The sequence below is a fragment of the Canis aureus genome, chromosome 11 (assembly GCF_053574225.1).
Source record: "Canis aureus isolate CA01 chromosome 11, VMU_Caureus_v.1.0, whole genome shotgun sequence".
Taxonomy (NCBI): Eukaryota; Metazoa; Chordata; class Mammalia; order Carnivora; family Canidae; genus Canis; species Canis aureus.
Genome location: NC_135621.1, coordinates 12,504,655 through 12,518,892, shown reverse-complemented (window position 1 = coordinate 12,518,892; position 14,238 = coordinate 12,504,655). Strand labels below are relative to the sequence as shown.

Genomic DNA, 14,238 nt, shown 5'->3' with positions numbered 1-14,238 from the left:
CGCCCTCCTCCTCTTCTACCACCCCTAGTTCGTTTCCCAGAGTTAGCAGTCTTTACGTTCTGTCTCCCTTTCTGATATTTCCCACACATTTCTCCTCCCTTCCCTTATTTTCCCTTTCACTATTATTTATATTCCCCAAATGAATGAGAACATATAATGTTTGTCCTTCTCCTGGGGAAAATTAACAAGGCAGGAATAAACTTTGTTTTCTTTTAGCTGGGTCAGCAATCCAGCAGTCTATTTGTTAAATAGATGAAATTTTCCCAACTAAATTGAAAATACTAATTTTGCCATATATTGCCTTATATCTAAGTTAGCATAGATAACTGGATCTTTTTCTGGATGCTACTGGTTTTTCTTTTCAGTGATATCACCATAATCTGGTCACAGTACCTTTTTAGACTATCTTAATAGTTATGTAGCAAATGTCCCACCCTGTCTGGTTCAACTTATGGGTAATCTTCCTCACCTACTTTTGTATTAACTTACAACTTTTATCTGGTTTTTAAAAAGCTAAAAATATTTTAGTGGGATTGAAATTGCATTAAGATGAATTTGGAAAGAATTGATAACTTTATAAAAATGTCTTTCTGTTCATTGTCCCTCAGTATAATCTAACAGGTTTCTTATACTCCCACCCTATTTGGGGAAGAGGGGAATAGGCTATTTCTCCTTTTATTTTCTGACTAGTTGATGCTACTATAAAGAAAAGGTATTGATTTTCATTTATTTTACATCAAGTCACTTAAACTTGTATTCTGATTTTTTTTTTTAAGTGTTGATTCTTCTTCAGCTTTGTTGGAAAAATGTTTGTGGTTTCTTTTAACCCTGTCAGATACAGAAAGGATACAGTAAATGAAAAACCTTCCTACAATCAAGTTCAAATTAGTTTCACTCTTATTCTTTATTAATCACCATTCCTAAAGCACCTTTCCACCCTCTGAGGGAAGAAGAGAGGAAAGCAACATATAAGCACTGTGTGATCAGGTCCTCCTGCCCTCACTCTGTCTAGGACAGGGTGACCACCAAACTCCTGAACTGGAAACTCCCATGGTCAGTGGAGGAAAAATCCAGCAGCTGATACATGAGGACCCACAGTCTGCAAGTTCCCTGTGTATCCTATCAGGTGGATAGAAGCCAAGGAAGGTAGGTTCATTTCATTTTTATAGGACTGATTTGCCTGGTCAGATTAGGTACCCAGAGGCTAGCCTCAACCATCCCCATTCTCCTTTCTCCTGGGTTAAAAAATGAGGATTATAGTGGCCTGGTCCTGATGATGGTTCTACATTTTACAAAACAGCTTCACAAGATAATAGTTTCTAAATAGGTCTTGCAGAAAGAGAAATGTAAATTTATTCACTGTAGCTGGTTCAACAATTTTATGAACTAATTTTAAAAGAAGGGCCTTGACTTTCTTACATGTTTTATACAAGGTAGAAGGACAAGGGGGAAACTCAGTAAATGGTTTCTGGCTCGAGGAATGAATGAGCATGTGGAGATTTCTGTGACCCTTCATGACACTTCTCTCCCTCTAACCTCTGTGTTGAACTTCTTGGCCCTTTGTCCCATCAGCACATTGTAGTTCCCATCTATTGTTCTATTCATTCATCACACGGATTTCAGTGAGCTGTCTAGAATCACCCTCACGCCACACCTCTACGACTGCTACTAGCACCACCAACAAATAGTGTTGAGGTAGAGTGATTTTATAAGTATTTAAAACTATATTGAAATAAACTCAGATGCCTCCATCAACGTTGGGGTTTTTTTTTGTTGTTGTTGTTGTTGTTGTTTTAAGAAAAGAGAAATAGGTGATAAAATTTTTGCAGCACTTACACAAATGAGCCCTCTCTAGGCAAAGTTCCTAGTGATTCAGTCACACTGTTCACAGCATATATCTCTGCTGGATACACAAGTTTTAGTTATTTGTATGTTGTTTTCTAAAAGTAAATAAATAAATAAATTTTTAAAATTCTGGCTTTGACTCATAATGGCTCTATAGAAACACTTATTCTGTTATTAAACACTTGGAACAGATAGACTACTGGTATTTCTCTACTGTGCTGCCTCAGCATATGCAGGCAGATGAAATCACCCTTCCTTACTGAGAGACCTGTTGCTGTCCAGCAGACAGTGGGAATTCTGAATGTATAGGATTATGTTTTAGCAATTTGGATAAGATCTTTTTCTTAATTATTATAGACATGTGCTACTTTTTATTTTTTATTATAAATATAATACATTATTAAAGACATTTTTAAAAAATCAAGAAGATAAAAGTAGTGACAGTGCCCTTACCAAGCATCAGGATTCTCCACTGTACCATCTCTGCATCTGTGTTAAATATGATTAGTTACAAAAAATACTATTGAATAGTATCAGCAAAACAGTGATATCTGTGCTGTTTTATTTTGTTGCTATTATGAATGATGAATATAAGTTGTATACGTTTATTGATTAGTTATAATTAAATAATATAATTGTTTTCAATTTCCCTTTCACTTTTACTTAATTTTGCATTTATTTGTATCTCCCTCCCCCTTTTACTTCTGTGGAGTTTTTGGTCAAGTAATATAAGCTCCTGATACATTTACATTTATTTGTATCTCCCTCCTCCCTTTACTTCTGTGGAATTTTTGGTCAAGTAATATAAGCTCCTGATACAGTAAGATATTAATGTTTTAATATTTTTCAGCAGACGTTCCTATAATTTGATCCTAATCTCATGATTTTTCTGTTTCTGTATTGAAGTTTTATATTTTCATATAGTGTGATCTTTCATTTTTCCCCTTATGTCTTTAATCATTTCTAAACTTAGTAAATCCTTCTTTGCTTCCAGACATTTGATATTCATTTTACTTTTTTTCAACTAATTTCTGTTGTTTGATTTTTCATGTTTACTTAATTTATCTAAAATTTGTTGTAGGGATCCCTGGGTGGCGCAGCGGTTTAGTGCCTGCCTTTGGCCCAGGGCGCGATCCTGGAGACCTGGGATCGAATCCCATGTCGGGCTCCCAGTACATGGAGCCTGCTTCTCCCTCTGCCTATGTCTCTGCCTCTCTCTGTCTCTCTGTGTGACTATCATAAATAAATAAAAATTAAAAAAAAATAAAATTTGTTGTGGTGTGTGAGATGAAATGAGGTTCTAAACAGATTTTTTCTCTCAAATTGCTAACTGATCACTCAGACAGCACTATCGACTAAAGCTTCACTTGCTCATTGAATAATGGTGTCTCCTTTATCGAATACCATGGTGCTATATATAATAGGTTCTAGTTCTGAGCCATACATTCTGCTTACACTTAACCCAGTAATGCATATTTATTTCAGAGGCTATACTACATATTGTAATAGGTTATATCTGACAAGATTAGTCCAATCTTAGTTTTTGTACTAGTTTTATTATCTCATTTCTATTACTTTCCAGATTTATTTTAGTATAATTTAGTTGTGTGTGTGTGCATGTATTATCGGAATTTTGACAGAAATTATTTAGAATATGCAGATTTATTTTGGAAGGGCTAGTGTCTTTATAATAGTCAAAGAATAAAAGTTTTAATCTTTCAGACTCAACAAATAACCATAATCCATGTTAGTACTTATCAGAGTATAATGAAAGATTTAGAAATGGAAAATGCAAGCAGGTTTATTACTATGGTAAGTAATTGGTTAGCACAACCACATGGACACTTTGGTCGGGCTCCATAGCAAGATCCTATTTTGTCATTATTAGTATTATCATCACTATCATGATTTCATAATAAGCATAAAATGAATACATCATTTTCAGCCACAGCCACAAGGTCTACAGGTTACAATTCATTACTGGTTAGGTGCTAGATACTGAGGGAACCAAAAGGTAGAAGACCTCTTCAAGGTGGCAGAAGGCTTACTGTGATCTTAAATACCTCCAGGCTTTGTCCCTTCTGTTGCTCTTTCTGTTTCTCCCTTTCATAAAATCTTTCCAATCCATCAAGATCCAGGTCATTAGGTAACTCTGTATAGGTCTTCTAAGACACCGGCAGTTAGTCACTTCCTTCTCTTTAACCTTAAGGTACTCGTTTATATTTCTCTGATCAGCTTGTCTCTTTGAGTTGTAGCTACTTGCATACTCTTCTGTCCTTCACTAAACCGAAGTCCTTGAGTTTAGGAACCTTTGCTTTTCATCATTATAAACGGAGTGCTAACTCTTGAGGATGGACTTCAATGTGTGTTTATTGAGTGAGTATATAAATGAATAAAAAAAAATTTGTCGGAAAAATATTGAAATAAAGATTTCTCAGAAATTTTTGATAAGTTTCAAACATTCTGAAGCCATTTAATAGAGCTTGGTGAAACTCAAATATTAAAAACTGGTGTGTGTCTATGTATGTGTCTTGTAGGCAGAATTTCCTCCTAAGATTTCAATATGACATATGTGGGTTAGTTGGCTCATCACTTTTGTTTTCCAAATAATTCTTAGCTTTAGAAAACATCGCTATAAAGCACACAGCAGCCAATAGGTAAACTTTGTGAGCTGGACCGAAATGTCATCGCCAAGCTGGACTTCCCCAGGTGGAAGGCCCATGTGCTAAATAGAAACTGCAGTGTCTACCTGTGAAAAACATTTATGTGTCAGCAGAATTGACTTTATATGTGGATGGGGTTGGTAATTCTCTACAGGGTACTTATTTTCCTCCCAAAAAATCATCCCTGTCCACCCACCAAGGAGCCAGATACTCTTGTCATTGCATTGTCTTTTAAGAGTGTTAAATTAAATCATTATGTTGTAGAGCACTAAATTAGGCATGTGTTGGATTATATACATTTTTTAGCCACTTGGTACAAATGACCCCCCCCCACCCTCAAACCTATTCCAGATTCTTTGTAAAAGAAACTGTTGCATATTCCATATTCACAACCTTACCCATGAACACAATCCTGGTTCCAACTTCTCCTCGACATGAGCTTGTTACCCACTGGTGCTTCAGGTCTTGAACTTGATTTTTGGTTCCAGTTACCTGGTTGTAGCCTTGGCTCTATTTTCTTAGTCTTTCTGGTTCTCTACTTCCTGAAAGCTTTAAATTACCTCTGGCCATTGTAGATAAATATCATATCCAATATCTTTAGGCCCTGGGAGCTTTTGTAGATGTAGATGGAGCCTCTTCTGGATTATTCTGGCACAAGTTGGAATTAAATCCTACAAGGGGTCTCTGATCATCAGTCAGAGGAACAATGACTGTAGGTAGGTGGTTTAAGGGAGACTAGTTCTTTGGAATAATGTTAAATATTGTGTATTTCTGGCATCATAAGCCAAGACCAAGCACCTCACATTAAAAAAATAACAATTTATTCTAGGGTCCTATCAGTAAGCATGACGTTTTGTTTTGATTAGCTCCATTGTACTTCAGTACACATCCAAGCAGCATTCCCCACATTTTTCTGAGAGCCCTCCCTGCCAAAATGTATTTTATCAAAAGACTTATTTGTAAGAGGCCTGTGTAGAGTATCTTATCAGAAATGGCATACTAAGAAAATGACTCTTATTGCAGTACTGATTATTCATATTGACTTGTTTATAATTTACAAAATACTTTGCTTTCCATATTATTATTTGGTCTCCCTGATTCTTACCTTATTTTATTAAAATATGTTCTCATCAAAATAGACTGTTAAAACACAGTCAATGATGGTGTATCACTCTTCTGCTCAAAACCCTGCGATGGCCTCTTCTCTCATTGGAATTGAAAATTCACCAGTGAATTTTCTTTGTGGAAAGGATTTTCATTCAACTTCTTTAACAGATTGCAGTTTAAAAGTAGATTTAATTTCTTAATAGAGAGAGGAATATTCAAAATCTACTTCTTCCCTTCAGAATGAGCTAAAGTAGCTCATGCTATTCAGCACCTTTTTTGCATTTTATTAAAGTTGTTGAGTGTATTGGCATAAAGTTATTAATAATCTTTCTTTCTTTCAAGCGTGTGGATGTGTAAGCAGGAGAGGGAAGAGAGAGAGGAAGAGAGGCAATCTTAAGCGGGCTTCACGGCCAGTGAGGAGCCCGATGCTGGACTCCATCTCACGACCCTGAGATCATGACCTGAGCTGAAAGCAAGAGTCAGACACTTAACTGCCTGAGCCACCCAGGCGCCCCTATTTTTCTCTTTATTAGTAGAATTTGTATTGTCACTTCTCTTATTCCTGATGTTGGTAGTTTGTATCTGTCCTCTTTTTATGATCTTTTTTATGAGGGGTTTATCAGTTTTATTGATTTTTCTCAAGAGCCATTTTTTTATTTAATTGATTTTTCTCTATTTTTCTGTTTTCTCTTTCATTATTTTTTGCTCTGATCTTTATCATTTACTTTCTTCTCCTTGTCTTGGGTTTTATTTGCTCTTTGTTTTCCAGTTTCTTAAGATAGAAGCTGAAATTGTTAATTTCAAAACTTTGTTCTTCTCTGATATACATATTTTAGTTCTCTAAACTTAACTGCATCTTACAAATTTTGGTATTTTGTATTTTCAGTTTCATTCCATTTAAAATACTTTCTAAATTCCATTTTGATTTCTTCTTTGATTTATGGGTTGTTTAGAAGTATTAGTTTTCAAATACTTAGGGATTATCCACGGATACTTTCTGTTATTTATCTTTATTTATTAAATTTATTTATTCCCATTATGGTCTAAGAGTATACTTTGTACAATTTGAATCCTTTTAAATTTACTGAGACTTATTTTTATGACCCAGAATATCAGAATATGGCCTTACACACTATAGACGTGCTTTTGCCTCAGGGCCTTTGTACTTGTAACCTCTCACGGAAATGTTCTTCCCCCAGATAGCCACATGGCTTGTTCCTTCAACCCCTCTGAGTCTCTGTTCACATCTCATCGTCTCCATGAGGCTTTGTCTGACTACGAAATACAAGATGTTCGTATGAACCAGATACTCTTCACCATCTTTTGTTGATTTAGTTCTCTCAATTGTACTTAATATGTGTTTCTGTATTTAGTTAAACGTCTTTAATATAGCATGAGTTCCACGAAGGCTGGAATCATCACTAATGTATTCCTAGCACATGGGAGAGTGCCAAGAACATAGTAATCGCTTTATAAATATTAACTTAATTTGATTAAAAATATAAACCTGTAAGATAGGTGGGGCTGATTTTATTGCCACCATTTTATCAACATAGTAACCAACTAGTAAAATCAAGACTTTCTATGCACTCTGATTTATATAGTAATTCCTGACACTTGATTGCTTTGTAGCCATTTTGTGCCTGGTACCCTGCTGGAGACCAAGGATTCCAAAATAAACAGGCACAATTCTGGCCTTTGAAATTTGTTAAGAGCAGTTGAGAGTAACTAGAAGTGCACCTGAAAGGGCCTTATACACCATGCAGGATACTTGGATTTTACCCAGAGAGCAATAAGAAGTCACTGGAGGGCTTAAGAAAGGAAGTGGCATGACAAAAATTTCGAAGTAGAAAGATTTAAATTGCATAAATTATTATTGCTGAACTAATATTTGCTGAGTGTTCATTTTATGTCTAAGACTCTTCTCAGTGCTGGTGGTATAGCAGAGAAAAAGAATCCATCATGAAGCTAGTCTAGTAGAAAAGACTAACAATAAAAAAAATAAATAAAAATACAATATAGTTTCAGACTGTTGTAAATGCTTTGAAGAAAAGTAAAGGAGGGTAAGGGAGTCATTAGGATGGAGGTGGGTGTATTTTAAATAGGAAGGTCAGGGAAGATTTTATGAAGGAAGTCATATTTGAGCAGAGACATACATAAAATAAAAAGAGTTCTACAGAGTTTCAAGCAGAAGGACTAGCACCACTGTGGATGTTGGTTATGACACAGAATTGAGCTTTGCCTGGTTTGAGAAAATCAAGGAAGCCAAAATGACTGGAGTTAAGTGAATGACAAGGGCATGGTGATCTGCAATAAGGACAGAGAGGTTAGCAGGGGGTGATGATGGTGGGTCATAAACTGCAGTTGGGTTTTGTTCTAAATATAATGAGAAGCCATTTGGGTGTGTTGAAATCAGGGAGGTAATGATATCTAACTTACTTTTAAACCTACTTCTGGTGGATATATGGAAGACAGACTGTAGCAGAGCAAGAAAGGAAGCAATAAAACCAGTTAGAAGACTGTTGCAGTAAAGCAGGCATAAAATGATGGTTGAACCTGACAGTTTGTAGTGGAAGTGGTGGGATGTGGAATTGGTAGAGTTGCCATAACTTGCTAATGACCTGGGTGTAGGGTATGAGGGGAGGAGATATCCTACATGATTCTTTAGGTTTTGGCCGAAGCAACTGGTCAATGGTGGTGCCACTTCCTGAAATGGAAGGCACTGTGGAACGATCAGTCACGGGCTGAGTTGTATCTTTCCTCAACCCCACTTCTTGTGTTGAAACCCAAATCCCAATTTGACTGCGTTTGGAGACAGGGGCTTGAAGGAGGAAGTTAAGGTTAAATTAAGTCAAAAAAGCGGGGCTGGGATACCTGAGTGGCTCAGCGGTTAAACGCCTGCCTTCGGCTCAGGGCGTGATCCTGAAGTCCCAGGTTGGAGTCCCACATCAGGCTCCCTGTGTGGAGCCTGCTTCTCTCCCCGTGTGTGTCTCTCATGAATAAATAAGTAAAATCTTAAAAAAAAATAAAAATAAGGCTGTAATCCAACAGGCCTTGTGTCCTTATAAGGGGAGGAAGATGAAGGATGTATGTACATAGAGAAAAAGGTGTGTAAGACAACAGCAAGAAGGTGGTCACTTAAAAGCCAAGATGGATCTCAGGAGAAACCAACCATACTGGCACTTTGATCTTAGACTGCTAGTCTCCAGAACTGTGAGAAAACAAATTTCTGTTGTTTAAGCCTCCCGGCCTGTGGTATTTCACTGGGGCAGCAACGTTACTCTAGAAAACCTAGCAAACAATACAGAAATGAGGAAGATAGTGGGGGGGGGGGGGGGAATCAAATTCTCTACTAGATATGTTGAGTTTGAAATGTCTATTAGACTTCCAAGCAGAGAAGCTGAAGAGGCAGGTGGATATATAAGCTCAGGGGAGAGATGGAAGCTGGAGATATAATGGAAAGGTATTAGCACAAACATATTTATTATAGGAAGAACACATTCCCCAATGTCTATGTTCCTATGAGGAGCCTCCATCAGTGTTACAGTCCTGACTTTTCACTGTTTTCGCAGTCCCTCTTCCCCAGGAGGAGGTTTGACATAACTGGTGAGTTTGGGAGAAAGAACCAAGTTTCACTAATTTTCTTGTATCTGTTTGGGATGTCTGCCTTCAGAGAATATAAATTTTCTAATCTTCCATGCTGTGAGTTTTTCAAGATGTAGTTTGCACTGGGAGAGGCCTGTGGTTATCCAAATGTTCCTACGACTGAGTGAGATAGCAAAATATTAGCAAGTCTAGTTACCCTGTGACTCAGGGCAAAAATAGTTCTACGGAGTTCCAGGCAGAAGGACAAGGACTACCATATGCAATGGTTGTAACACAGAATTGATCTTTCTTTCCTTTATGTTCTGCAATATAAAATATTTCAAAAACTAATAACAGAGGTGACATTTTGATCTTTCTTTGACTCTATATCTACCCTGAAATTGATTGTGAACTTGAAGGTTCACTAGATAAGGTCACCTATCTGATAGATACCAATAGAGAAAATCATAGGGCCAAACTTAGAAACTTGGGGCTTTCCAGAGTAAGATAGTGGGAGAGGAATCATTAAAGGAGATTAAGAAGTTAAGCTAGAAGAAACTAGGAGAGTCCTCTCACACTCTCTCCTCTTGCTTTCACTGGAAACCAAGTGAAGAAAATATTTTAAGAAGGAAGGGACAGTCCTCTGTTTCAAAAGCTGTTGGTTTGTTGATCTAAATGAGAGTTTATGAAATTGGTGGTATGATCATCTCCTGTCTTTCTGGTTAATTTTGTGAAAAGAAGAGAAAAGCTGTGACTCTAGCTGGCTTCACTGGAAACGATGTAAGCATAGCCTCCTCTATTCAATCACTTAGTTAAACAGCTCCCTCAAGAAGGGTGACCAGTTGTTCTGGTTTGCACACTAGGGAACGAACAGTTTCCTGAGATGTTGGATTTCCAGTGCTAAAATAGGAAAAGTCTGGGGCTAACTGGAATGAGTTGGTTACCCTGTCTTCAAGTAATACCTCCTGCAAACACACAGTTACACACATAATCATACCACTGTGGCTCATTATCTTGCACCTCTCAAGGTAGGCTACCCCTCTGAATGTATATTCTTAGTAGTGATGTAGACATGGATTGGTGGAAAAGAAAAAGGAAAAGGAAGAATGGCTCACCCATCCAATCACAGGTAAGGATGCGAGCAACAAGACTATTTGCATTTGTGTAAGATCAAGGCCATGGTCTCCTGGTGGAAGGTGATGATGGTAAGGAGATGGATAAGAAAGCATGATTCCATACAATGTGGTTTCTTCTCAAAAATGGGGGAGGTTTCTTTGGGCATGTAAGTAAATGGTAATCCTTATCAAAGTAGGGAATATGAAGAATATGGGGTCTGTGAGAGAAGAGTGATTTTTGTTTTGAACATGTAAGGCTTGGAGTGCCTGGGGGCCACTAGAAAGTGTAGTGCAGCACAGTGTAGATCTTAAGAGCATTGACTTGGGCCTTCCTACCTGGATTCAAATCTTAGCTCCTTACCTGTGATTAGCTCTGTGTGACTTTGAGGAGACTTAACCTACTGGCTCTCAGCTTTCTCATATATAAAATGAGCAGAATAATGATGGCTGTGCCTGGTAATGTGATGGTGAAGAACAGTTTCTGATACATAGTATACGATAGGTACTCTTCATAGACTGGAGGATCTGAATCTGTGGGAATATGGATAATTTAAAAAAACTGAGCTGGCAATACAGAAACACGGACACTGGGAAATGAAATGCCCAAAAGAGTATATGAACAGGGCAGGTGGGAGATTGAAGTGTGTGTGTGTGTGTGTGTGTGTGTGTGTGTGTGTGTGTGTTGTGTGTAGGGGGAGTGATAGTGGGAGGGTAGTTAGACAATATACAAAACTTTAGTGGTGATTGTTTAAAAGATAGTATGCTGTATCATGGTAATATAAGAGGTATTTGTTTCTTGTCTCAATTTTCATTTTGAGTTTTTATCAATTAGCCGTTCCTTCATAGCAAACTTTGCCAAAACTTATTTTTTCTGCCCATAAATTGCTGTGTTCTAGAAGTTTGGGCAGGGCTCAGCTTGGTGACTCTTTTGCTGGCCTGCCTGGGGTCCCTGATCTGGCCACAGGCATCTAGCAGCACAAGAGAGGCTGGAAGGCCTCCTTCCCATGCCTTGAGGTTGGGTTTACCTGCCGGCTGGGATTGGTGTCTTCTCATGGAGGCTGGCCCAGGATTCCTTACGTGGTGCTCTTAGGGCAGCAAGGGCCTGAGAGCAAAAGCTGAAAGGCCTTTTAAAGCCTGAAGTCATCTGATGCCCCTTCTGTTTAAGTGAAGTTGCGGGGCTGGCATAGAGTCTAGGGGAGGGGAAATAGCCTCTGTGTCTTGATGGGAGTGGTGACAAGATTACATCACAAAGGGGCAGGTGCATAAGAATTGGAAGAATTGTTGTAGCCATCTTTGAAGACTGTCAATGATCTGGTGTGACATTTTTCATGTCATTACCGAAGGCCTACTGGAGAGGACATCAGATGCATAACAATCTTCCTACCCCCAGTCATGCCCAGAATAAGCCTTGCATGTGATACAGTATGTGATGGGTATGGGAAGGGTAAGAATGAGTTAAAGGTCCAGTTTGTACCAGGTTTGTAGTCTGATGTGATATTACCTACTGTGACACTCTCCTTTCATGACAATATGGGTAGCTGGCCAAGTGGACAGCAAGTGATCATAGGAATAGAACTAAAGAAGAGAGTATTCTGAGAGCTGGAGAGAAGCCAATATAATATATCTTCAATATTGGAGAAATCAAAGTGGAAACCAACGAGTAGACCCCATAGAAACACAAAGTCTAAAAGAACCAGCACAGAATGGAGACAGTACCAATAGCACTCACAGCTCAGCCCTACTTTCCAGCGGGGTTTACTGTGTGGGCTAATAGGGCCCAAAGGCAGACGAGTACTTACTGCAGTGGTTGACGGGGGCACTTGGTACCAAAGAACAAAGCCAGACTGCTGCTGTTCTCTGCTCTGGAATCTTCTGGGGTCATTGAAGTCATTACTCCTCCCTCTTCTCACTGGCCAATCACAGCTATCAGCTAACTAGAAAGTAAGAGAAGAGGTCACTGTTTCAGTAAGGAATGGATATGTTTTCTTTTGGGATGCTGCTTTTTTGCCCACTAACACTGTCTCTAATTGATTCACATTTATCTTTAGATCCCAGTAAGTGGCAGCACATGAGGATAGAGGCATCGCCGTGGAGGCAGAGCTCTGAGGAATCACGTTGCCTTTAGTTTTGATGTCAAAGATGACCCTGTATCAGAATGGGCCACAAAATCCTGCATAGAAAGATCGTTTCCCACATTTAAAAAAAGCCCTTACTTGATCCTCCCGTCTTATCTGTAGTTCCTAGCTAGGACCTCTGATTTTCATTTTTTTTCCTGTTTTCCTTTTTGAATTTAAATTAAAAAAAATATTGTAGGGTATGTTGAAGCACAGTTCCGGTGTCTGACTGCCTGAGATCATACATTTACTGGCTATGGGAGTGTGTGAAAGATAATTAACCTTCTCATGGCTCAGGTTTTTCAGGTGTAAAATGGGGGCAGTGACAGTATCTACTTCAGGTACTTGTTGTGATGATTAAGTGAGTTAATACATGAACAGCTCCAGCAACAATGCTGAGCACATGGTTAGCGTTCAACAGGTCTTAGCTATTGTTGCGAATATTGTTCTCTTGTTTGTTTTTACATTCCATGCAAGCCATCATGATAAAATTACAGAAAGCTACCCAAATACTCCCATATTAAAAATGTTTGCAGTTAAATTGATAAAGTATGCATACATAAAATATTTAAAGAAGGGTTAAAAGGCCATGTTTGAGAAAAAACATTTAGACTAATTACCCACACAAGTAGTGAGGATGATGAATTTGGGGAAAGACATTTAATAGGGAGCCTATCGCTTAAAAAGGGGAGGACCTTGAAGAAATAGTATTTAAGTTTGGGATTTTGTGGGAGGACGACTGGCCAGTGTGGACAACCGCATTCGACGGCCCAGCACCCATCCCCGTATGCCCTTTTCTACTACTCTTACTCTCACTTGACTCTTCTGAAACATTCTTTCAGTCTACTTTTTTTGGGTGTGTGGGTCAAAAGTTCAGGAACCTGTCGCTCTGACATAGTACCAGGTTGCTCATGTCGAGTTGCAGTTTTCATCGTGATTTCAGAAGTCGAGTTTTCCACAGCACTCTATCAGCTTCTCTTCAAGGCATATGAAAGCTGATTTCAAAGAAAACAACATTGGCCCTACTTGGTGAAAAATAAAGCACTTCTTGAGCTTTGAACATTTTGTTTACTTCTTTGCTTACTTCACATACTCTGTCCAGGTTCCGTTCTCCGGTGGAAATATGTGCGTAATTCTACAATGGCATGTCTTCGCACATCTGCAATTTTATGTGGTAGTTTCTAACAACTACATTGTTTTTGGTTTGATCTTCCTTAGTGGCTGTAATGGTGTATTTCTATTTTCAGTCCAGTGGCAAATAACTTTTGGCCCTTCCCTTTTAAAGATTTTAATGTATTGATGTATTTTGGTGTGTATCTTGATTATGTTGGTGAAAAAGAAAACCAAATGTTCCCCTATACTCTCTCCCTCAAAATCAGTCTCCCTGAATACCTAGGCTCTTCACTTTAATCCACACACAGAACAGCACACAAATTGTCTCGCACTAAAGCACAGGTCCGAGGATGTCCTTTCCTTTTAAATGTGACATTCAAGGCCTGCAGAGCTTCTTCTTAGACAGCTTCCCACACCTCCTTCAGTCTTGCTGTTGTTCAGAGCCCGCTCCCCTTTCACTAACCCTGTGTGAAGGGAGTTCTCACGCCTCGGTGCCTTTGATCATGCAAATTCCTCTCTTGACATTGGCCTTTCCTCTTCTCTTTCTGGAAATGTTCTGATCATGCTTCAAGGACTTTTCTCAGTGCTCTCCCCCCACCCAGCCAAGTAATTGGTCTCCTCTGGGCTCATCAAACTTTTGACTTGTACCCCCTGCTGGTCGTTACCTATTGGTGGGCTTCTGTCAGTAAAAGCCAC

General features: G+C 38.6%; 1 long non-coding RNA gene across 1 annotated transcript in view; it reads right to left on the bottom strand.

Moving 5' to 3' along the window:
• Positions 1–202: 202 nt before the first annotated feature.
• LOC144323370 (uncharacterized) overlaps positions 203–14,238 on the bottom strand; it is a 51,439-nt gene continuing 37,403 nt past the window's right edge. Inside the window, exons 6-9 of the long non-coding RNA XR_013388796.1 lie at positions 11,341–12,249; positions 2,299–2,334; positions 1,837–1,940; positions 203–828 (exon numbers count right to left, since the gene is read on the bottom strand). This is a non-coding gene — a long non-coding RNA (uncharacterized LOC144323370). The remainder of the gene's footprint in view (positions 829–1,836; positions 1,941–2,298; positions 2,335–11,340; positions 12,250–14,238) is intronic.